The sequence below is a fragment of the Somniosus microcephalus genome, chromosome 1 (genome assembly GCF_052327205.1).
Source record: "Somniosus microcephalus isolate GS21.2 chromosome 1, FLI_Smic_1.0, whole genome shotgun sequence".
NCBI classification, from domain to species: domain Eukaryota; kingdom Metazoa; phylum Chordata; class Chondrichthyes; order Squaliformes; family Somniosidae; genus Somniosus; species Somniosus microcephalus.
This window is the reverse complement of record NC_140987.1, coordinates 299,751,645-299,775,734: the sequence shown is the minus strand read 5'-3', so window position 1 is coordinate 299,775,734 and position 24,090 is coordinate 299,751,645.

Below are 24,090 nucleotides of genomic sequence, written 5' to 3'. Positions count from 1 at the left end.
TGTTGCAGGAACCAAAGGCACTATGGAAAGGATTTTCATTGTGTTCGCGATGATCGGGTGTAGCTTGGCCTATCGGGGCTACACCAAGGACTCCATCGTATATGGATGTTCCGGGGACGCAGCCCCCATCGCGACTGATGGGACAGGAGTACGGGACGTTGAAGAAACAGCTATCTACTTCCAAGAAGGGAGGTGGCCAGGATGGCTGGGGTCAAACTCTACGGAATACTCCAGCCAGTCCGGGTTCGCATACAGAGGGACTTCTCTAATGTGTCCCAGGGTGAGGATCATCACGCCCAGAGTCAGCGTCACCGTCGGAAGGAAGATTTGTTTAATCTGCCATGGACATGTTCCTTTGGACAGATGGTGGTGGCTCCGGAAGCTGAGCAAGACCATGAAGAACTCCACGGTCGAGTGGGAGCGACTGGGTAACAATACCCATCGGACTATTACGGGGACTTATGGGGGATTGAGTGTCTGTTGGTAAAAATGGTGAGAACCAGATGAGGGGATTTACATCTGTATGTGGGGTTCAGAACGCATCTGCCCCACAGGCGTCTCCATCTATTTCCAAAGACAGTGGCAGGATGCTGGGAAAGGGATGAGGTGGGACGTCAGCACACGGGCGCGCGGAGTCCCATACTCTCAGATCCCGGTGAATGCCACTGAGCTCATCACCCGCCCCTGCAAGCCCCTGCCCACGATTCCGGTAGCCAAAGCCCGCAAGGAAGGGTGCCCCACCACTACAAAAGGACCCAGGAACGGATTGGTAATAGTGCCCACAGGTCAGGTGCTGTACCAAGGGGTGCACTACGCGGTGGCCTTGGTGATTTTAGACCTCACCGAGGTGCGATTGCCAGAGTGGTGCCCCAAGGAAATGGAGCAATTGTACCAGGTCCTGTTAACAAACATGTTCAGACAATTTTATGAGTTCGACTTTGCCGATGTCGAAAGAGCCGGATTGTACACCACACCACACAAGGTCTTGGACAGGGTAGGGAGACAAAGAAGGGGTACAGTCAATGATATTTTTACCGCTTTTAACACAGGGACTTCCATCATCAACACTCTGGATGACGTGGAGCTGCAGACCCATATCAATGGTTTAAAAGCGTGGTTAAGAAAGATACTGACGGACGAGAATAAGGTTCTGAGTTACATGAGGACCAGGCCATGACCCTACACTTAAAGGAAATCATAGCTGAGCTGGAGAAACACACTAAAACGGTAAATGCTCTCATTAGAGAGGATCGGAATGCGTCAGATCAGGCTGCGCAGAACGAAGCGTGCGTGCTGTACGGGGCGTGGTTACTGGGCGAGGGCCGCAGTAATCTGGAGGATTTAAAACAAGGTTTGGTCCCCTCCTGGATTGGCAATAAGCACCTTGCAGCCCTCCACCCTTTTGAGAATGCATTAAGTCCGTGCCAGCTCAGACTAGCTTCAGAGGCCTACCCAGTCCCAGTGGACTGTGGGTGGTCTAATCACACCATTATGGGTATAGTGGTAAAGGGGTTTTTAGATTGCAGAGGTTTCTCTCTCTAGAGGCCTCTCTCTCTTGCACAGTAAAAACCTTGAGTGGTTCGACCCACTCGCCCCTTAGGCTCTATACACTGGTCTTTGAGGCAGGAACTACAATGTAGAGAATACTCTATAGATCAGGTTTAATGAAAACAAAATGCAATTTTATTGCATAAAAGAACAAATTGAATGTAAGCCAATAAGATACATGGGAGGGAAAAACAAATCATAATCCAGGACTAACCAACGTATATACAGGCATGTTATACTTTACAAAAGTTATCTCGAAATGGGGAAACACACGGAACATCGAGGGACAACAACTCATAAATAATTATACCCAAAATGCCCACCCCCTAAGCCTAGCTAGATCAGATTATGAGGGGCCAGAAACATGCTCACCAATCCAATGAGAAAGTATAAGATTTTTAAAGGTCTGCGTTTTGATCCTCTCAGGCATCCTGTCTCCACGTGATCAGCGCTGCGGGCTGCGACTCTCTCTCTTCTTCCTTGAGGTGAAGGTCACGGACAGGCTGGATGCTCACAGGCCTGGACGTTGGCGTGGACGGAGACCACCTATTTGATCATGGTCAAATAGGTTTCTTCGCAGAGCCCAGCTGGTTTACCATTTTCAGATAGGTTTCTTCTGAAGGGCTGCTGTCCTTCGTCTCGTCAACAGCCCAGGGTTTGTCGATGATCTCCCGATGGTTACCCCAGGGCGGGACGCAGACTCGAATCACCTTCTTGGCTGGTCTCCGGATCGACGTTCCTCCACGGCTCTCGTAAAAGCAAGCTAGCTCAAAAAACTACCGATCAAGCTCCAAGCCCTAAGCTCCAAAAAGCTACAAGCTACAAGCTACAAGCTACCGATGGCTACGCCAGGACTCCAGTTATACTTTTCCATGGAGGTCCTTATCTCCCGCCCAATCAAGGTTAGTCTTTGTTTAACTTTTGGCGGGCTTGTAGCACAGCGGGGTAGTCTTTGTTTTTAAAGTAGCTTCGAATGGCCGGTAACGGCCATCTCTGGTCTGGAATGACCCGGTATTGTCTTTAATGTCCTTCTGATGTCTTAAACGGTGCTTGATGTTCCCCCTATGAATATGAAACTGTTTCCCTTTGTCTGGGTAAACATTTTGATGGCCTTCATCTACAGGCCGATCTGATCGGATCTGCATCCAATCTATATGTATGGGGCTCTGTCTGGTTTTGTTTTCCCTGAAACTGCCTTCCATAACCTAGTGTGTGCTGAACCCACAAAAGCTGTCTGGGGACTGCAGGAACCATTTTAAAGTGTCCCAAAAGCTGGTCACGGGGTCTGGTGGCCATTTTGTGTGTCCCTTTTTCTGGGCTTCTTTTAAAACAGTCTTTAAAAATTAAGGCCTTTTCTGCCAATAGACCCTTATAGGACAATGTTCAATTTTGCGAATTCTACAAGTGGTAAGAATGCTGGTTACGGGAAAGACAGCTAAACCCGCCCCGGTATACAGGGTGGAGAACATTGGAGTCATTCAAGGGGGTGCACACATTCGCGACACAGAGGTCCCACTTTCCGTCATTCGATGGGAGCATGCAATGACGGGTACTGACCTCTCGGGGTGCTGTAGCTGGGGGGCACACATCATCCTGTGTCCCCAGCATTTGAATGCCTTTTGGAAACCACAGTGCGGGTTCAGGACTGCTGGCGCGAAGCCTATAAATTGCACCATGGAGGCAATGGCACAAGGCCATGTGCCCCCGCAGATAGCATATATAGGAGGTTGGACATACTATGTCACCACTGCAGTGCCCCACTACCAACATGAACAGCACGGCTGGTGTCCGGTCAGTGACAGCAGTTTCTGCTTCAAACCCAAGGCAGAAGTTCAAGTGGCCCAAGAGCGAATTGTTCCTATTCCTGAACCTTCCACTGTTTACCTCACTGTCAAGGAAAATTTCACCGATCTGCAACGATTTGTTGCACATTTTGGCTACGTCATTCCCCCTCTCCCTGAACACCTCATCAAGATACTAAAAGCCATTGCCGTTTCACAGAACATTTTTACACGCTGGAGCAGAAGGCATTAGAAATAGGGGCAGACATATTAGATATAGTGACCCCACAGTGGTGGGACCTGTTCACTAATATAGAAGTCCCTTCTTGGATTAGGGTAGCCTCCCACATCCTCGTAGTATGCCAGATTTTTATCTTGATTTATTTACTCTTTGTACATTGTAAGAGGGACAAGCGTGTCCAGAAGTATGAGAACAGGGGAGAATGGAGGGAGCATTATGTGCGGGTAGACAAGGAGACACCCATTTAAATTTTGCTGCTATGTATAGAGTTAAAGTTTCCCTCCCTCCTCTATTTTTGATCGTATTCATGTGTGATTTTGTGTGTATTTTCTTTCTTTATTATTTGTATTGAAGTTTATTATGTGTGTTGTTGTTAATAACAATAATATGTATGAACCAGGTGGTGTGGGGGTATAAGGCCCCCCTCCACACCTGGAAATGTGTGCAGCAGATTTTAATTCCAATGTATTGCCATCTATAGATGCTTAATGTAAACTGCGGGTTTTCTCTGAAATGGGAAATGCATGTGTCGTGGTGTCATAGATGGGTAAATACAGGGGGTGGTTTGATTATGGAGAGTCAGAAAATTTTGCTCACCCAGAATTATGATACTTCAAGCAAGTTATAGTATCATCAGGGGGGACTGTAGAATTCGCAACATTGAACATTGTCCTATAAGGGTCTATTGGCAGAAAAGGCCTTAACTTTTAAAGACTGTTTTAAAAAAGAAGCCCAGAAAAAGGGGAAAACAAAATGGCCACCAGACCCCGTGACCAGCTTTTGGGACACTTTAAAATGGTTCCTGCAATCCCCAGACAACATTTGTGGATTCAGCCCACAGTAGGTTCTGGAAGGCAGTTTCAGGGAAAACGAAACCAGACAGGGCCCCATACATATAGATTGGATGCAGATCCGATCAGATCGGCCTGTAGATAAAGGCCATCTAAATGTTTACCCAGACAAAGGGGAACAGATTCAAGTTCGAAGAGGGACATTAAAGACAATACAGGGTAGTTCCAGAGCAGAGATGGCAGTTACCGGCCATCCCGAAGACACTTTTAAAAACAAAGACTATCCCGCTGTGCTACAAGCCCGCCAAAAGTTAAACAAAGACTAACCAAATTTGGCGGGAGATAAGGGCCTCTTTGAGAAGTATAACTGGAGTCTCGGGGAGCCATCGGTAGCTTTTGCAGCTTTTGGAGCTTGGTGGAGAGCTTTGGCAGCGTTCGCAGTTTTCGGTATGCTTCTTAGCCTTGGGAAGGCTTGACATCGGAGAAGGTGGTTCGAAGAAGAAGAAGACGAGACCCGGGGTAGTCATCAGGAGATCATCGACAAAAACCCCGGGCCATTGACGAGAAGAAGAGAAGACGAAACGCCCTACAGCGACGTGTGTAGGAGTACGGAGAAAAACGAGCTGCGGGCAAAATGATGGTCAGCGCGTCTTGCTGAAGAGAGAGACGCCATCAGCCTGGACAGACCGCTGCACCTACAGTCCACTGACCACATGGAGACAGGAGCACCGAGAAGGCAGCCGGTGGGCGAAATGATGGACGATGAGTCCTGCGGACTTAAGGTGGCCGAGACGCCATCAGCCTGGACAGCCCGCTGCACCTACTGCCCACTGACCACGTGGAGACAGGATGCCCGAGAGGACCAAAACGCAGACTTCAAAACCTCTATGTTTCTAACTGGGATTGGTGAGCATGTTTCTGGCCCCTCATAATCTAATCTAGTTAGGCTTAGGGGGTGGGCATTTTGGGTATAATTTAACAATGAGTTGTTGTCCCTCGATATTCCGTGTGTTTCCCTATTTCAGGATGAACCTTGTAAAACATAATGGCCTAGAAATTCAGTAGGTAGCGCCAGCGGTTAGTGCCTAAAGAGCCCGAGAATTGGGGCATAACCCAATGTTGGGGCGGGCGCAATGAATATAGCGACAACTCCCATATTGACTATACATTTAAGGCCTGTGCTAAGTGTTTGCGCGCGCCCGCGTGCGCAAGCAGATCATGACGTCATTTCAGTGTGCAACGCCTTTTAGGCGCCCCTGACCGGATAGTAGTTGGCGCCCGGAACCTTTACGCCTAGCGCTGTTAGTGACAGTTCGAAGGAATGTTAGCAGGCCAATCTCGGATGGGTGCGCTATTTAAAGGGGACAGCTCTAGTATAAAAGCTGCAGCCACTTGGCCTGTTCATTGCGATCGTTGCTGGAGAGAGTTGGTGAGCTACTGTGGAGCAAATTTTTTGGAATTTAGCATTAGAGTACTTGAGACCTTCAAACCTGTCCGGAGCAGTTGGAGCACTACACGTAACAGCGTTTTGACCAACTGGCATCGGAATGGGAGCTGCTCTGGAGGGCGACGGCCTCATGGCCGAACACTGTGAAGGGGCAGAGAGACGGCGGGAGAGATGGCTGGGATTGGCCAGAAGGAGGAGGGGCAATGGAGGTCGGCCAATCCGAGGGTATGCTGCGAGGGTCTTTAGGCAGCAGGTGTCATACCTTGACATGTCGGAGGAGCAGTGTGTGCATTGTTACTGAGCTGTGCCACCTGCTTGCTGAGGATCTGCAGCCGCGTTTACGGTGCAGGACCTCTCTGTCGGTGACCGTAAAACTGACTGTTGCCCTCAATTTCTAAGCCACCGGATCCTTTCAGTCATCCACTGGGGACATTGCGAATATCTCTCAGTTTGCAGTCCACTGTTGCATCCGGCAAGTTACAGCTGCCCTTTATAGATGAAGGCATCAATTCATCACCTTCCCTCTGACCCTGGAGAAGCAGGCGGAGCGCGCGCAGGGCTTCGCTGCTATTGCAGACTTCCCCATGGTGCAGGGGGCGATTGACTGCACACACGTGGCTTTGAGGGTGCCATTCCAGAATCCTGAGGACTTCCGCAACCGCAAGGGGTTCCACTCCCTCAACGTGCAGCTGGTCTGTGACCACCACCAAATCATCATGGCAGTCAACGCCCAATTCCCACGGAGCAGCCACGATGCCTTTATCCTGCGGCAGACCTCAGTTTGTGACCTTTTTGAGGGGCCGGCTCGACCACTTAGCTGGCTTATTGGGGACAAGGGCTATCCTCTCTGCCCATGGCTGATGACACCACTCCATCTGGCCGCCACCCCAGCAGAAGAGCTGTTCAACAGCAGCCATCAGGCGACCAGGAACATTGTAGAGCACACTATTGGTGTGCTCAAACAGCGTTTCCGCTGTCTGGACCATTCGGGGGGAGCCCTGCAGTACTCGCCGGAGCAAGTGGGTCACATCGTCGTCGTCTGCTGCATGCTCCACAACTTGCCGATTCGACGCACCCAGCCAATTCCAGCTGTCCCTCGACATCCAGCAGAGCAGGCGGACGAGGAGGAGGAGGAGGAGGAAGATGGAAGTGCTCCTGAAAGTGGAAGGGCCATCCGTCAGAGGCTCATCAGGACTCGTTTCGAGGCCCCTCTGGCAGAATGATGGGTGTCTTTACTCCTGCGCACTTTGGATCTTTGAAAGCCTCTGAAGGCCAGCATCACTGTAAATAGTCACGTGTACCATAGCACATTAAAACTTTTCTTTATTGTCACAAAAGTCTTTCATTACAGCACAACAACGTCAATTCAACAGAAACCATAACTAACAAAATAACAGTTAACTCTTCGGCAAAGCCGCAAAAGTAAACAAACCATTTCCAACAATTACAACAGGTGAGGGTGTCCTTGAATTTGGCCAAAGAAATGTCTCAGCACCTCCCTCTACTGCTGGCCCCTTGATGGAGAACGACTTCTCTTTCGTGGTCGGCCCCTTCCCTCCCTGCTGCTCCTACGTAATTGAACCCCAGTGGCGGGGTCAAGGCTGGGGGACGCCTGCTGACTGTGGGGAAGCATAGAAGCCCCTGAGGGATGGCCTGGCCAACCTCTGGTCTTGGAGGGTGCGGACGCAGGCTGCTTGATCTGAGCATGGCTGGAAGCAGTGTGCCCTGCAGGTGGTGGCAGCTGCACTGCAGACGTACCAGCGCTGGCATGTGCAATGGTCACCTGCCGAGAGAGGACACCTGCACCATGGTCGGACAACACACTGGCTCTCTGAGGGGACCGGTTCGGCTCATCCGCCACAATCGCATGCTCCACTGATTCCTGGCCTTGTATGGGACTGGAAGGGCCCGGGGTGATCCTAGCTGATGCAGATAGGGTGGCTGCAGTGAGAGTTCGCGTTGCCTCAATCTGGGTGTGGACAAGGCCGGCAAGTGACTGCGTAGCAGCAGTGAGGACCTGTGTGGCAGGTGCAAGTGCTTCGGAGAAGCCCTGGACAGTTCTTTCCATTGCTTCGGACAAGGCCGGAGCAGTCCGTTCCACTGCCTCGGACAAGCCCTGGACAGACCTTTCCAGGGATTGTCCGAAGCCCTGAACAGTCCTTTCCATAGCAGCCTCGAAGCCCTGGACAGTCCTCTCCATGGCTGCCCTGAAGCCCTGGAGAGTCCTCTCCATTGTTGCACCGAAGCCCTGGAGAGTCCTCTCCATTGCTGCCCCGAACTCCAACACACTCTTTGCCAGTGTTTCTATTGACTGAGGCATCCTCCCCACTGCAGCCATCAGCTCAGTGTGCCTGAGCCGGGCCTGGGTGCTCATTTAAGCCAGGCGACGCACCTCCTCTGCACTCTGTGCAGCAGTCATCATTCCCTGCCTTGCCCTCCGGGGAGCCGGTGACCGAACTTGCCTACCTCCCTTGCGTTGCTGCATGCCGCTTGTTCTGGCAACTGGCTCATCATCAGAGCCCCCCCCCTCCCCTCCAGGAAACTACTATCCCCAGTCTGCAGATGTGTATGCTCCCCTGAGATTGGAACGGATGCTCCGGCTTCCTCCTGATCCTCGCCTCCGGAGGCACTGGCACTGGCAGCTTCAGGGCATTGATCCCGAGTTGGTGATGAATCATCTGAAAGCAGGGAGGTGGAAGAGTGGCTTTAGCAAAAGGACAGGTTGGCAGCAAGGCATGCCAGATTGCGGCAAGGCTCTGACATGGCTGCAAATTGAGGAAGCATGCTGGCGGGGGGACCAAGTGGAAGGAAACAGCTGAAAAAGGTGAGAGCCTTATCCTCGCTGTCGAGAATGGGATCGGCAGCTGCAGTGGTAACAGGACCACTCAGACGTCCTCCAAGAATCTGGTGCACTCTCTCCTCGAGATCCGTGAGAGTGACGACTTGTGGAGGCCCGCCACCGGTTCGAAGCTGGTCCTTTCGCATCGACGCCAGCTTGGACTGCAGGGGAAAGAAGGGGAAGTTCTGTAACAAGAGGCCTTGAGAGATCATCTCATGCCCCCCATGGTGCAAGAGCCCTTACATGTGGCCTTGAGTCAAATGTCCATGTGTGTGCCCAGAAAGGGCCATGAGTGCTTGCTGACAGATGGCCATTGGGGCATCATGGGAACAGGGTGCTCGAAGTCAGGTGCAGATGGAGGGAATCAGAAGTTTGCATAAACAACACTCACCCTAACGACCCGAGTGAGGTCGTTGAATTTCTTCCTGCACTGAACAGGGCTCCTGGTCGCCATACTGCTGGAGTTGACCCTCAGAGAAACCTCCCTCCAAGATCGCTGGTAATCCTTTTGATTCGGCCTCCTGCCATCGTCAGGATACAGAACATCTCGACGGCGCTCCACTGCGGACACTGTTATGTATTGTGTGTTCTATTGTGTGTTCTCCTCCGACCTGTGGTGGCCCCCCAGAACTTCCTTTCCTTCCAATAAAGCACTTCATGTTTGAATCTCTGAGTTCTGAGTCCTAAATTGTGACTAGGTAGAAAGGTACCGACACAACAAGTGGCAACGAGGAGCGGATGAATCTGCGTACGTTACGGGTGCAGTGAGTAAACAGAAAATTTAATTTGAAATGTGAGATGGCTACTATATTAGGAAACATTGGTGATTTTGATGAAAATGTGGAGCAATGGAGCGCATATACCGAACGTTTTGACTATTTTGTATTGGCGAATGCGGTGGCAAATGAAAAGGTCATGCCTACCTTTTTGAATGTAATCGGGCCGAAGACTTTCAATTTACTTCGCAGCCTCGTGCAGCCAGATAAGCCAGGAACTAAAACATATAAGCAACTAGTAGAAATTCTTGGAGCACATTTTTCACCAAAACCTCTGGTTATTGCTGAGAGATTTAGATTTCACAAACGGAATCAAGAGGAGGGGGAATCAGTGACGATGTTTATTGCTGTTTAAAAAGGTTGTCGGAACACTGCCAGCTGAATGACACCATTAGAGACAGACTTGTGTGTGGTCTGCAAAATGCAGCCACACTGAAGCGCCTTCCTACTGAGGACAACCTTACTCTTGAAAAGGCCATTGAAGTTAGTGTCTCCATGGAGATGGCGGAAAAGGAGGCTCACCAGTTGAGTTCAACAGGAAGAGTTCACAAGGTGTCGTCTGAGCCTAAAGGTGCACGGAACGGCACATGTTACCGTTGTGGGAAAACGGGCCATCACGCTAATGACTGCTGGTGTACGGAGCTGGAATGCCGAAATTGTGGCAAAAAGGATCACATTGAACGCGCCTGTAGAGGTAAAAAAAAAGAACAGACAGAGCTGGGAAGCATGGAAGCAAAATGTCTGTATTTGGACAAGAGAGGAAAAGGAGTGTTCATTCAGTGCAGTATGATGGAACAAGCAAAACAGAGGGGAGCGACACCTCTGAGGAGGAAGAGGTGCATATACTGACGGTTGCAGGTGGTTCAAATGGCTACTGGGTGTCACCACTGGTGGAGGGACAATCAGTGCGGATTGAGGTGGACACAGGCGCGGTTGTGTCCCTTGTTTCAGACACTGTCTACAACAAAATGCTAAAGCATCTTACCCTTCAGCCAACAAACATTGTGCTAAAGACATATATCGGCGAACCTGTGGCCATGAGAGGCGTCATTGAGGTGACAGTTAAATTGAACGGACAGACTGCAAAACTGCCACTATATGTGGTAAAGGGAAATTATCCATCGCTACTGGGACGTGCGTGGCTAGAGAAAATCACGCTGGACTGGCCTGCAGTCCGCATGATGTCAAAAGGGGAGTCAGGTCTGACTGCAGTGCTAAACAAACATGCAGAACTCTTCAATGGGGAACTTGGGAGCGTGAAAAAGATCAGCGTGAGACTGGACATTAAACCTGACAGCAAGCCGAAGTTTCACAAAGCTCGACCTGTACCCTATGCAATTAGGCCAAAAGTTGAGGCTAACTTGGAGGCCTTAGTCAAGAATGGAGTCCTGGAGCCTGTGAGCATGAGCAAATGGGCCACACCCACTGTTCCTGTCCTGAAAAAGGATGGATCTGTTCGAATCTGCGGGGATTTTTAAGTGACTATTAACCCGGTGCTGTCTGTGGGACAGTACCCTCTTCCCCTCATTGATGATCTTTTTACGGGCCTGGCTGGAGGGCAAAAGTTCAGCAAAATAGATTTATGCCAGGCTTATCTACAAATGCATGTCGATGACAAATCAAAGGAGCTGCTGACAATTGTGACACACAAGGGGCTATACAGGTACTGCCGCCTTCCGTTTGGAATTACGTCGGCCCCTGCTCTATTCCAAAGGGCAATGGATCAGATTTTGAGTGGACTGCCAGGAGTCCAGTGCTACCTGGGCGACATCCTTGTCACTGGGACAAATGAGGAGGATCATCTTCTGAACTTGGATACGACACTACAACGACTGAAAGAGTACGGACTCAGAGTTCGTAAAGACAAATGTGAATTCTTTCAGTCTTCAGTTGAGTACCTGGGGCATGTGATTGACGCTACTGGCCTGCATAAGGCGCCGCCAAAGGTCAAGGCGATCGTGGAGGCCCCAGCACCCCAGAATGTGAGCCAGTTACGTTCATTTCTGGGGCTACTTAACTACTATGGGAAGTTTATTCCAGACTTAGCAACATTGCTGAAGCCATTACATCAGTTGTTATGTCAAGGCAAAACATGGAAATGGACTGAACTGTGCAACGAAGCTTTCGCCCAAGCAAAGAAAGCATTGCTGAATTCGGAGGTCCTGACACACTTCAACTCAAAGTTACCCATGCAGCTAGCATGTGATGCATCACCATACGGTATGGGAGCAGTCATATCCCACATCATGCCTTCGGGTGAAGAGAAACCTATCGCCTTCGCATCACGCACCTTGAACAAGGCCGAGAGTAACTATGCGCAGATCGAGCGCGAGGCCTTGGGAATCGTTTTTGGAATTCGAAAATTTCATCAGTACCTGTTTGGGAGAAGGTTCACACTCCTGACAGACCACCGTCCATTGACTTCAATCTTCGGGCCCCACACCGGAATTCCGTCTCTCGCTGCAAGCAGGATGCAAAGGTTGGCTTTACTGTTGTCAGGACACACATACGACATCAAATATCACAAATCAGACTTGCACGGCAACGCAGACGGTCTCTCGAGGCTACCCTTGCCTGTTACTCCCCCAGAACCTCGTCAGATAGACATCTTCTACTTTAGACAAGTGGAGGGAGCACCTGTCACTGCAGTTCAGGTGCGAGGGTACACCCGCAATGATCCAGTCCTGTCTGAGGTAATGGACGATGTCATTCGAGGGAGAGCGATAGGAGATTCTCCTAGTTTGAAACCTTACATTTCAAAAAGAAATGAGCTCTCCGTCCAGGCAGGTTGTCTTCTTTGGGGACGCCGTGTCATCATTCCGCCACCTCTGAGGGAACCTATACTGCAACAACTTCATACAGGCCACAGTGGGATGGTTCGGATGAAGGAAATGGCAAGAAGCTACTTCTGGTGGCCAGGTCGCGATGGGAATATTGAGGAGAAAGCCAAAACATGTTCCCCATGTCAAAGGGTCCGGAATGTTCCACAGCTGGCAACCCTACACCCCTGGGATTGGCCTGCAGAAGTGTGGCAGCGAGTACATGTGGACTTCGCCGGTCCTTTCGAAGGGAAGATGTTTATGGTGGTTGTGGACGCTCGTAGCAAGTGGCCGGAGGTCGCTGTGATGAGGTCTACCATGGCAGAGAAAACAATTGAGAAACTTGGTGAGATGTTCAGCCGTTATGGCTCACCGGAACAACTCGTAAGTGACAATGGTCCACAATTTGTATCACAGGAGTTTACAACCTTCCTGCATGTGAATGGTGTTCAACACATCAGGTCTGCGCCCTATCATCCCTCTACTAACGGCCAGGCAGAAAGGTTCATGCAAACTTTGAAGCACGCCTTGAAGGCATCGCAAGGTCAGGGCTCAATCCACCAACGCCTGAACAGCTTCCTGTTGTCCTACAGGAACGAGCAGCATTCCACAACCAAAACTTCCCCCGCTTCGCTCATGATGAATAGGCAGTTGCGGACAAGTTTTGACTTACTCAAACCTCCAAGGGCAGAGCAAGTTGTCCATCATCAACAACAAGCTCAAGTTGAAAAGAGAGAGAAAAGAGCCAAGGAGAGACGGTTTCATGCGGGAGAGCATGTCCTAGCTCGAAAGTACAACACTGGACCAAAATGGGTTCCTGCTACGGTGATCGCGCAGACGGGCCCTGTGTCTTACACGGTTGAGACTGCTGAGGACGTCGTCTGGAGAAGACACACAGATCAACTGTTGCTAGGAGCAGAGACAGCCACAGAGGCTCTAACGGCTGGTTGGCCTGAACTGTTTCCGAATGATACCGCAAACCAGCATCCTTTGCCACAGTGCTCTTCTCCAACACAGGAAGTCAAAGAGACTGTTCCACCTGTGCAAACTCCTGACTTTCAACTGACACAGGCACCTTCTCCATCCAGGCCTGTGTCAATGCCTACTGCTGTGGAAGCCAGCGATGACCGCCGGTATCCTGTCAGAGAGCGGCAGCCTCCAAGACGCTTGGATCTGTGGGCTTAGTGATTTACCCACAAGACTGGGGCAGAATAAACCCCAGGGTAAAGTTAGGGTTTGAGGCAGTCTACCTCTACCCTAGGTTAGTTGAGTGTATTGAAAGTAACTTACCTATTGAGGAATAATGTGGACCTTCCATTTAAGAGGGGAGGAAATGTTATGTATTGTGTGTTCTATTGTGTGTTCTCCTCCCACCTGTGGTGGCGCTGTCACAGGAGATAAATGGTTGGGTATTCTCTCAGTTAAGTTTAGCTCTCTTTGTTCGGAACTCCCCAGAACTTCCTTTCCTTCCAATAAAGCACTTCATGTTTGAATCTCTGAGTTCTGAGTCCTAAATTGTGTCTAGGTAGAAAGGTACCGGCTCAACAGACACCAACTGGTCCAGAGCCTCAGTGCTGAAGCGCTCTGCTCTCTGTCTCACCTTCTCCATCCTCACCAAGTTTTTTGTGCCAGAGAAGGGCGAGCGCCGATTCTGAGGCCTACAGGGCGTTGAGTGTGGCAGCTCAGGCTGACTGACCCACCTCTTTAAGAGCCGGCCGGCACCTGGAAGTCTCGTGGTTTTCGGTAATTGAGATCACCTGCGCTGCGCCCGTCCGCGCCGATATTGGGTAGCACCTGAACTTTTGCGCCTTAGGAGCCCCGGGCAACGTCTGAATTCGCGCCTCAATCCCCTTTGGGGGCGATGCAACCCAATATTGCGCCAGGCAGCGATAAGTTTCATCTGGCTATAAACTTTGCGCAGCGCCAGTTCTAACGCCTCAAGCGGGGCTATACCCAATTTCTAGGCCAATATGCCTGTAGATATGTTGGTTAGTACTGTATAATGATTTGTTTTTCCCTCCCATGTATCTTATTGGCTGATATTCAATTTTTCATTTGTGCAATAAAATTTCATTTTGTTTAATTAAACTTTGGTCTATAGAGTATTCTCTGCATTGTAGTTCCTGCCTCAAAGTCCAGTGTATAGAACCTAAGGGCTGAGTGGGTCGAACCACTCGGTGTATTACTGTGCAAGAGAGCGAGGCCTCAAGAGCGAGAGAGAGAGACCACGGCAATCGAAAACCCCTTACATCCTCACATCCCCATCAATCCATGCAACGCTCCCACTCACCCTCATCCTTATGCAATGCCATGCCTCTCCCTCATGATGCCCTCACCAAATGCTCTATATCCATCGGGTGAACACATGCCATTACTCTCACTCATAGGTCTCTTCTTTCCCTCCTTGCAGCAGAAGAGAGCACCGAACATCAGGGAGTCGGAAAGAACCAGAGGGGGCCATCCAAACATCTCACAGCTGACAAGCACAGAAGAGGTGGCACTGGTGATCAGTGGAGTTTTGGCATCAATGGCCATTGGAGATGGGGAGATGGGGAGCTCCCAACTATCTTGTCATGCAATTAAATAAATGCTACCCATATGTCATACGGCAATCAGTCATGTTGAATTTGATTTCAGCAGCGAGTGAAATATGATCAGTTTCAGAATGATAACTTGCAGCATTCTTACCTTGCTCCAACTTATTCATGTCTTTTATCTCCCACAGAGCCTTCACGCATTCAGCAGGAGTTGTTGGACGTGATGGGCAATGAGTCCTCAGAGCAGCTGAGTCCTTCTGAGGGTGACACAGGACTCATGCAGACCATGCACCAGCTCAGGTACTCACACTTCGATGGGGCCAGTAAGATAAATAGTTGGGTTTTCACCTGGTGACTCACACTTCACAAGAGCAAATGGTGGAGACAGGGACAGCATTGGAGAGTCCCCATCGGAGGACACAGCCCTCTCCAAGCTCTGCTCAGCTGGACACAGATGCTGTACCTCGGGGACCATCGATGAAGAGGAGAATCATTGCGGAGCAGAGACAATGTGCCATGCACTGACAGGCCTTCAAAGTGGAATTCACATGATTGCAGAGAAATTGTACGAGTCCACCTCAAGCATGAGGGGGATGATGTCTCAAGCCATTGAGATGATTTGTTCCTCCATGGATAGAGTGACCAGCACCATGGACTGTCATATGCTCCAATCAAATGAGTCCATGCACGCATTCAACACCACCATGCAGACTCTGGATGCCAACATGGCTGCCACCTTAAATAGGTTGACAGATACCTTATAGAACCACACAGATCTGCACCAAAGCATTCTCTACCACAGTGATAGCAGTGAAGTGAGGCTGGGCCATGAGAGGGATGATCACGCAAGGGGTCATGGAAGTGGAGATTCCACTCAAAGCACTTCCACTTCTCACCCACAGCACAACTCTCAGTCAATAGCCCACATCCTGCCTTGTCTCCCCAATGCGGAGTCTGCCCCTGCACAGCTGCAGGTGGAGTAGTCTTTGGTGGGGCCCTCACAGGCTCCAAAACCCAGAGGACATCAGCCAAGAGCAACTCAGCATTCAGAGCAGAGATCAAAGCAGCCTGCCTCTACCTGTGCTGAAGCCACAGGGGTTGCACCATGTAGGAGTAGCAGTAAAAGGAAGAGTAAGGTTTGTCGTTACACAAGGCTATGCACATGGGTGTCTGGGAAAATGTTGCTTTGATAAGTTTTTGTTCTTTATTCAGATCACACAAATGTTTTTCTTTTTCACCACTTTACTGCCTTGTCCATTCTTGGGTGCTGGGTGGTAAGAGACATTTTAAGTTGTTTGATGATGAATGTGAGGACATGAATTGATGGGGACCAATGGGGGGATGGGTTGGTTAGTTGTAGGACTGCTTTGTATCAGTGGCATTGGGGCGGGGAGAAGGGGGAAGAGTGGCCGTTACATTTTCTGGTGACATGGATACACTGGTGCAACCTAAGTGAACCTTGCATTAATAAGAACATCCTTGGCATCCTGGGCAGCAATGTGAGCAGTTGAGGGTGGATTGCCCTCATCCCAGTCACATAGAATACACAGAATCCCCACAGTGCAGATAGAGGCCATTTCGGCCCATCGAGCCTGCACCGACACATATCCCACCCTTATCCCCGTAACCCCACGTATTTAATCCCCTAACACTAAGGGTCAATTTATCAGAGCCTCCTCTTCTTCTTCCTCCTCCCCCTCCGAATCGTCCGAGGAGGATCTGAGCTCTTTGCCTTGTTCCTCTTGCAGGTCACAGTAAACCATGAGTACTCTGGAGACGCTGGCTGGTGTGTACTGATGGGCAGCTCCAGATCTGTCCAGGCACCTGAAGCGCATCTTCACCATGCCGATGGTCTGTTCAATCTCACATCCTGTGGTGATATGGCATTCATTGTAGCGCTGTTAGGCTTTAGTGGTTGGTTTTCAGATGTGTGTCATGAGCCAAGTTTGCAGTGGGTATCCCTTGTCACCTAGCAACCACCCCTTAAATTTGCTTCCAGGTACGAAGAGATCATGGAGCTTGGACTGTCACATGAAAAACCACAATGGCAGCTGCCCGGGAATCTTGCGCACACCTGCTGAAACATCTTTTTGTGGTTGCACAGCAGCTGCACATTTATGGAGTGGAACTGCTTGTGGTTGCCGAATACTCCTGATTGTTCTAGGTTGCCTTAAATGCCCTGTGTGCGCAGTCAATGGTGCCCTGCACCTGTGGGAAGCCAGCCAGAGCCTCAAACCTGAGCACCCGGTCATTCTGACTGGCATCATCGGTGGCAATGTAGACAGAATTGCGGGCCCTGGAAAATAAACCATCAGTCATCTGCCTTTTGCGTTTGTGCACCACCAACTGGGAGATCCTAGATATGTCTGCGGTGAGCCCTGGGTGTCCTTGTGCCTCAGTCACTGAAGGTAAGCATGCAGGTGCAACAGGCGGTTAAGAAGGCAAATGGTATGTTGGCCTTTGTAGCGAGAGGGTTTGAGTACAGGAACAAGGATGTTTTGCTGCAGTTGTACAGGGCCTTGGTGAGACCACATCTTGAGTATTGTGTGCAGATTTGGTCACCTTATCTGAGGAAGGATGTTCTTCCCATGGAGGCAGTACAGCGAAGATTCATCAGGCTGATACCTGGGATGGCAGGAATGATGTATGAGGAGAGATTGGGTCGATTCGACTTATACTCGCTGGAGTTTAGAAGAATGAGAGGGGATCTCATTGAAACTTATAAAATTCTGACAGGACTGGACAGACTAGATGCAGGAAAGATGTTCCCGATGGTCTGGGAGTCCAGAACCAGAGGTCACTGTCTAAGGATAAGGGGTAAGCCATTTAGGCAAGAAATGAGGAGGAATTTCTTCACCCAGAGAGTAGTGCACCTATGGAATTCTCTACCACAGAAGGCAGTAGAGGCCAAATCATTAAATATATTCAATAAGGAGTTGGATATATTTCTTAAGGTTAAAGGGATCAAGGGATATGGGGAGAAAGCAGGGACAGGGTACTGAATTTGGATGATCAGAAATGATTACATTGAATGGCAGAGAAGACTTGAGGGGCCGAATGGCCTACTCCTGCTCCTATCTTCTATGTTTCTATGTTTACACTTTGGAGCTCTTATCTATCAGATCAGGATGGGTACTACTTATGCTGCCTTAGATTGGACCTCAGATGAGGACCAAGATGACCCGCAACAGCACAGCAGCAGCCTGCTGCTCACAGACCTGATTTACGCTGAAGTCATCAGGGGGCTGATCTCCTGATCCAGCATCAGGACGTGCTCCTCAGGGGAAGTACTGCGAGGAGATTTTGAGAGGGGCAGGCGGCTGAGAGCATCCGCGTTCCCGTTTTCTTTGCCGGCTCTGTATGTGATCACATATTCATAGGCTCTTAGTATTACTGCCCATCTCATTATTCTCTGTGATGCTATTTGAGGCACCGCTTTCATCTCATTCAGTAAGCTAATAAGAGGCTTGTGGTCAGTACTGATTACAAACTTCCTCCCATATATGTACTTATGGAATTTCTTTACTCCAAATATAATGGCCAACCCCGCTTTATCAAGCTGTGAATAGTGTAAAGTCTGTGGGTTGTGCAGTTAATAAATACACAGACTTCAGAAGTCACAAACAAAACAGGTCTTTACTTTTCGAAGGTCCGGGCGAATCTGCCCCAGCAATCCTGCCACAACACTTATATACTGGTGTGGTCACTATCGGTATTACAGTATACAGAAGCCAAACAAATAGTGCCACACCTAAAGTAGTTCTCTTAAAGGTGAACGGTTACATTCAATAGTTCCCTTAAAGGTAGACGGGTACATACACTACAATCCTCCCTTTTTAGCTTATTACTTACAGAGTCTCCGTTAAACATACATATCTTCAACTTCCTATAAACAAATTACAGATATAATCTCGGTGGAGTCAATGTCATATAAAACAATTTACAGATATAATCTCGGTGGGAACAGTTCACAGGTTCAGTCTCTGCGGAAACAGTTCATAGATTCAGTCTCTGATCTTGACTCGTTCCGAACAACATTTCTTTGGTGTAGCCGGTTCACCTGGCTAGCGTGACTCCTCCATCGCCTTTTTCTTGACGTAACAGCTTGAACTTTCGTCCTGTTGAACCAGCAGTGCGGACTTTTACAACCAACTGGCTGTCTTGACATTTCCCAGTTTTTCAACTAATTTAGCTCCTTTTGTAGTGTTCCGCCTGAGATGGTAGAAGTGCTAATATTTTAGACAGTTATTATCTTCTGCTTCTTCTTTTTCTTTTCTGCCTTTTTGAAACTCTCGGAGCTCCTTTCTCGGCTGCCAGCTGTAGCGCCACCAACTCTCTATGTTCCTTAGACCTTAAGTGCTTCCTCCGGATTTCAGCACTTTGGGAGTTTTCATCACAAGCTGGGCAGACCACATCCTCGTAATATTCAGTGTCACTCAACAGGTCATGGTAATATTCGGGTTCGTCCTGAGTTAGGCCAGTGAGAGAGCCTTCTTCTTCCTCCTCACCCGTCCGGACGTTAGCTGACGGTGTTTCCTTCCCTAGACATCTTTCTTGAAAAGACTTCTTCATGCATTCATATTCATCCCGCTCTTCCTGGGTTGTCTGCCATTCCTTCACTACTGACCTCATTTGTGAGTTCAATACCTTCCCTTCCACCGGGGATTGCGGTATCAGGCTATTTAATCCTTCTACTGAAGCAGCTGTTTCAACATTCTTCTGTTCACATTGACGTGATTCAACGAACTCTGCATAGAGTAAACTGTAACACAAAATCTGTGTTGCCACCTCAGTTATTTCTGTAACTTTTGGGAGCTCCGAATTCCTTCCCTTTGCAGATTGAAGCTCGTGTTCCCATTGTGGAGTCTTGTCTCTCAGCATGTGAAGGAGTTGGCTGACCGTTAACTCTTCCGCGGGGACTCTGTGGATCAGAGTCTTCACCATTTCATCCACCTTTCCCTCCAATGCTTTCACCTTCCTTTCCTCTTGTACTTTGGTTTCAAGCGCTTGAAGAAGTTGCGCCTTGATGCTCCCAAGCTCATGTTCAGAGCCCATTCTTACAGACTCTGTGTTTCTTACAGTTCCCTTCCCTTCCACTGAAAGGATTCCCAGTTGACTCTGCTCTTCAAGTCGTTGAACCTCGGTCATTGCCGCCTCATATTTGTCTTGGGTTTCCTCCAATATTTTTATGAGTTCTTGGACATCTTGTCTTTCATGTTCTGCCATGTCTTTCACCGCTAAATTCTCATCTATGGATGGAACTTCTACCAATGAGTCTGTCTTGGCCTTGAGCTCATCAAGAATTTCCTGCAGCCTTTGGACTTCTTGCTCATGTTCAACCTTTAGTTGTTCATATGCTTCTACTGAAACTAGCTTTTCGGATGTTGCCGAGTTAATCCCCTCCAGAATTGTAGCCTGGGCCTGTTCATACTGTTCTTTCCACTTCTCACACTCTGCTTGTAAGGAGTCGTAGAGAAGAACTGGAATAAAATCCCGGCTTCCTGAAGATTCCTCTTCATTTGCTTCTTTCGCAATTTCCTGTTGGAGTTCAGCCAAGGCTGCTATGCTATCTGCCTCTTGAAGTCTCACTGCCATCAAATCTTCTTTATTCTTGCAGTCTATCTCAGTCATTTTCCCTTTATTTTCATTTAACTGAGTGATAAGCTCCTCTTGCAACATGGCCACATTATTCACATCAGGTAAAGAAGCGTTTCTCTTTTCCATGCCCAGGATTTTTTTCTGCATCTCTTTAAGTGCACCCTATGATTCAGCTTCTCTTAACCTTGCCTGCACTAGCTCCGTCTCCAATTGCAGAACAAAATCCTCAGTGTAGCGTGGTTTGCCTTTATGCTGTATCTCTAGATCATGCAAATATTCTAACTCCTGAACATCATAAGGGAGGTGTGATCGGTAATTGGTCACGATGGCTCTATGGTCGCTCTCTGCTTGAGCCAGCAGGTTCTGTTGTCTTTCCAGACTCTCCCATTCGGTGTCATAGAACTTTTTCATTGTTTTCATCTCTTGTACGAGACGGTAACTTAATTGTTCGAATTGTTGTCGTACTTTGAAATAACGTTGAGTTCGAGCTCGGTGTTCCTCCGTAATGCATATGTCTGTGACTTGAACAGACTCAGAATTCTCTGTCTTTATGCACGCCATCGTTTTTCCAACCTTAGTCAGTGAGTTCATGTTAACCTTGTTTTTCATACGTGGGCTGGACTTATCGTCTTCCGGCTCAGAGTCTGAGCTGCTTGTCTGCACCGAGTCCTCACTCGTCATTGCTTGTAGGTAGTGCCATTCCATGTCTATTTTCTTGATCCACTCCCGTCCTAGAAGTGGTGGTCCTCCCTCATGTAGTACATACAAGTTCATTCTTGGGTGTTCTTTACCCCTATCTCTCACCTTGACTCTTATTTTTCCCATGGGGTATACTTTATGCCCCGTGTATGTCTGCAATACAAACTTGGTATCTCTTAAGGGTATGTGTGAGAATAGCCGGTGGTAATCCCCTCGATTTATGACTGATACAGCTGATCCAGTGTCCAATTCCATTTTCACTTGGACTCCAGCTATTTTTAGCATGACCCAGATAGTTTGTAGGTCAGCTTCCTTACTCACATGGTGGATACTCAGACTACCCAGCTCCTGGCCGTTTGGATCTGTGTCTGGATTCTGTTCGTCTGAACTCTTCTCAGCCCCCTTGTATACCTTGTTGTACTTTTCTTGTGATGGCTTCCTTTGGTTGTTGGTCTTCTTCCCTGACCGGCATACCTTAGCGATGTGACCCAGTTTGCCACATTTCCTACATTCTTGGTTCTTAAACCAGCATTGATTCTGGTCGTGTGTTGTCTTCCCACAACGATAGCATTTTGTTGTACTCGAGGTAATTTGGTCCACCCCGAGCGCCGCCGCCTTTAGTTGCATTTCCGCCATTCCTTTCACTGCGGCTTCGTGTGATGCGGCTATAAGGACAGCCCTGTCAAGTGTAAGGTCGTTCTCTTCTAGTAGGCGCTTTTGCATCCCTTCCTTGGACAATCCGCCTACGAACGTGTCTCGCAGTGCCTCTGTCAGATTCCCTCCGAACTGGCAGTATTTCGCTAGCCTACGCAGTTCGACCAAGTATTCTGCATTGTTTTCGTCTTTCCGTTGCATTCTTGCATAGAATTTGAATCGTTCAGCCAACATCAACGGTGTGGGGTTCAAGTGGTCCTTCAGAACAACCACAATCTCTTCGAAAGACTGATCCGCCGGTTTAGTTGGTGCTAGTAAATCCTTCAAGAGCCCGTATGTCTTTGTGCCCATCGAGTTTAACAATGTTATCGCCTTGTCGTCTTCCTCTATTTTGTTGGCTTCACAATAGACCTCGATGCGTTCCACGTACGTGGCCCAGTCTTCTATTTCAGAATTAAAGTCGTTAATATTCCCTCGCTTAGGCATTTTTCTTCCCTTGGGAGCAGCACCAGTATTTCTTTAAGTATTCTTATTTATTTGTTTGTTTCTAAGATGGCGGTTTTCCCGCGAAATCGGCGGTTTCCCGCTCTTTCCTTCTCTCCCCGCCCACTTCAATGGCGGTATGTCAATCAAGATGGCGGTTTTCCCGCGAAAATGGCGGTTTCCCGCTCTTCCTTTCTCGCCCCGCCCACTTCAATGGCGGTTTCCCGCTTCTGGTGTCTTCTCCGCCTAATGGCGGCTTCCCGCGTTTCTTCCCGGTGGAAGGGGTACGCTTCCCCCACAGCGGACAGGTTCAGCCGCTGGCTGGCTTCCGCACAGCTCCCCTTACTCGGCTATGTCTTTTCCTCCCGCCCGCACGGCTCTACCGGCGCTGGGTACACCCCGTTAACGGAGGACAGTTCAGCCGCTGGACTGGCTCTCGCGCAGTTTCTCTCTCCGTCCCCGGCTCTGTTGCTCTCTTACCCGCACGTTCGGTGCTACCGGCCCTGGATACCCTGTTGGTGGAGAACAGTTCAGCCGCTGGACTGGCTCTCGCGCAGTCTCTCACCCCGTTTTCGGCTGTGTCTCTCACCCACTCCCGCACGTTCGGTTTTGCCGGCTCTGAGTACCCCGTTGGTGGAGAACAGCTCAGCCGCTGGACTGGCTCCTCGCAGTCTCTCTCTCCGCACCCGGCTCTCACCCGCACAGTTCCCGTTCGCCTCCCCAGCCCTCTCGCAGACCGGTGTTTCCCTCCCCGGCTGCGGCTGGGTTTCTCTTCCCGCGCCTACTCGCAGGCTCAGCGCTTCGTGGCTGCGGTCGCTGCCCGGATTTTTCCCGCCGATCGCGATCTGGCTGTCACCCGACGCCGTTGGACCCGACTTTTGGCCGGCACAGCTCCCCCTCGACCGAGGTCGAGTGCTCTGCCCTTATCCTCCGGATACTTCTACATCTTCCCCTACTCACAGTCTCTTCGGCCGCCTTGTTCCCTGCTGATCGGCTCACTCCGCACCATGGTAGAAGGGTAGTCAGTGCCTGTTGCTAATGGAAGCTTTTGTTGCTAAAGTCTTCCACCTTTCTCCTGCTGCAGCCTCGTGTTTTCTTCCAGCAGCACGACGAGGGTGGTTGCCTCTCTTCGACGCTCTTCTTGCTTTGGTAATCTTGCCGCAGGGTACGATCGGACTCATCGCCACTGTAAAGTCTGTGGGTTGTGCAGTTAATAAATACACAGACTTCAGAAGTCACAAACAAAACAGGTCTTTACTATTCGAAGGTCCGGGCGAATCTGCCCCAGCAATCCTGCCACAACACTTATATACTGGTGTGGTCACTATCAGTATTACAGTATACAGAAGCCAAACAAATAGTGCCACACCTAAAGTAGTTCTCTTAAAGGTGAACGGTTACATTCAATAGTTCCCTTAAAGGTAGACGGGTACATACACTACAAATAGTTCTTTTCCGCAGCTGTGAGCGTGCGTGAAACAAACCCGATGGGCCTTTCTGCTCCATCTGGCATGCGGTGGGCCAACACTGCCCCCACTCCATAGGGTAATGCGTCGCAGGACATTATCAGCTCCTTCTTCTCGTCGTAATGCACCAACACCCTGCTGGACTGAAGTAGCCCCTTTGACTGCTGAAATGCTTTCGCTTGCTCTGGCCCCCAACGCCATGGCTCCTCCTTTCTCAGCAGTTTGTGCAGGGGTGCCAGCAGCATCGATAAGTTTGGAAGAAACTGGTTATAATAATTCAGGAGCCCTAGATAGGCTTTCAGTTCAGTCACTGAGGTGGGTGCAGGTGCATCCTGCACTGCCCGCACTTTCCCTGGTAATGGATGGAGGCCTGTGGCATCCACCCGATGTCCCAGGAATGTAACTTCCTTC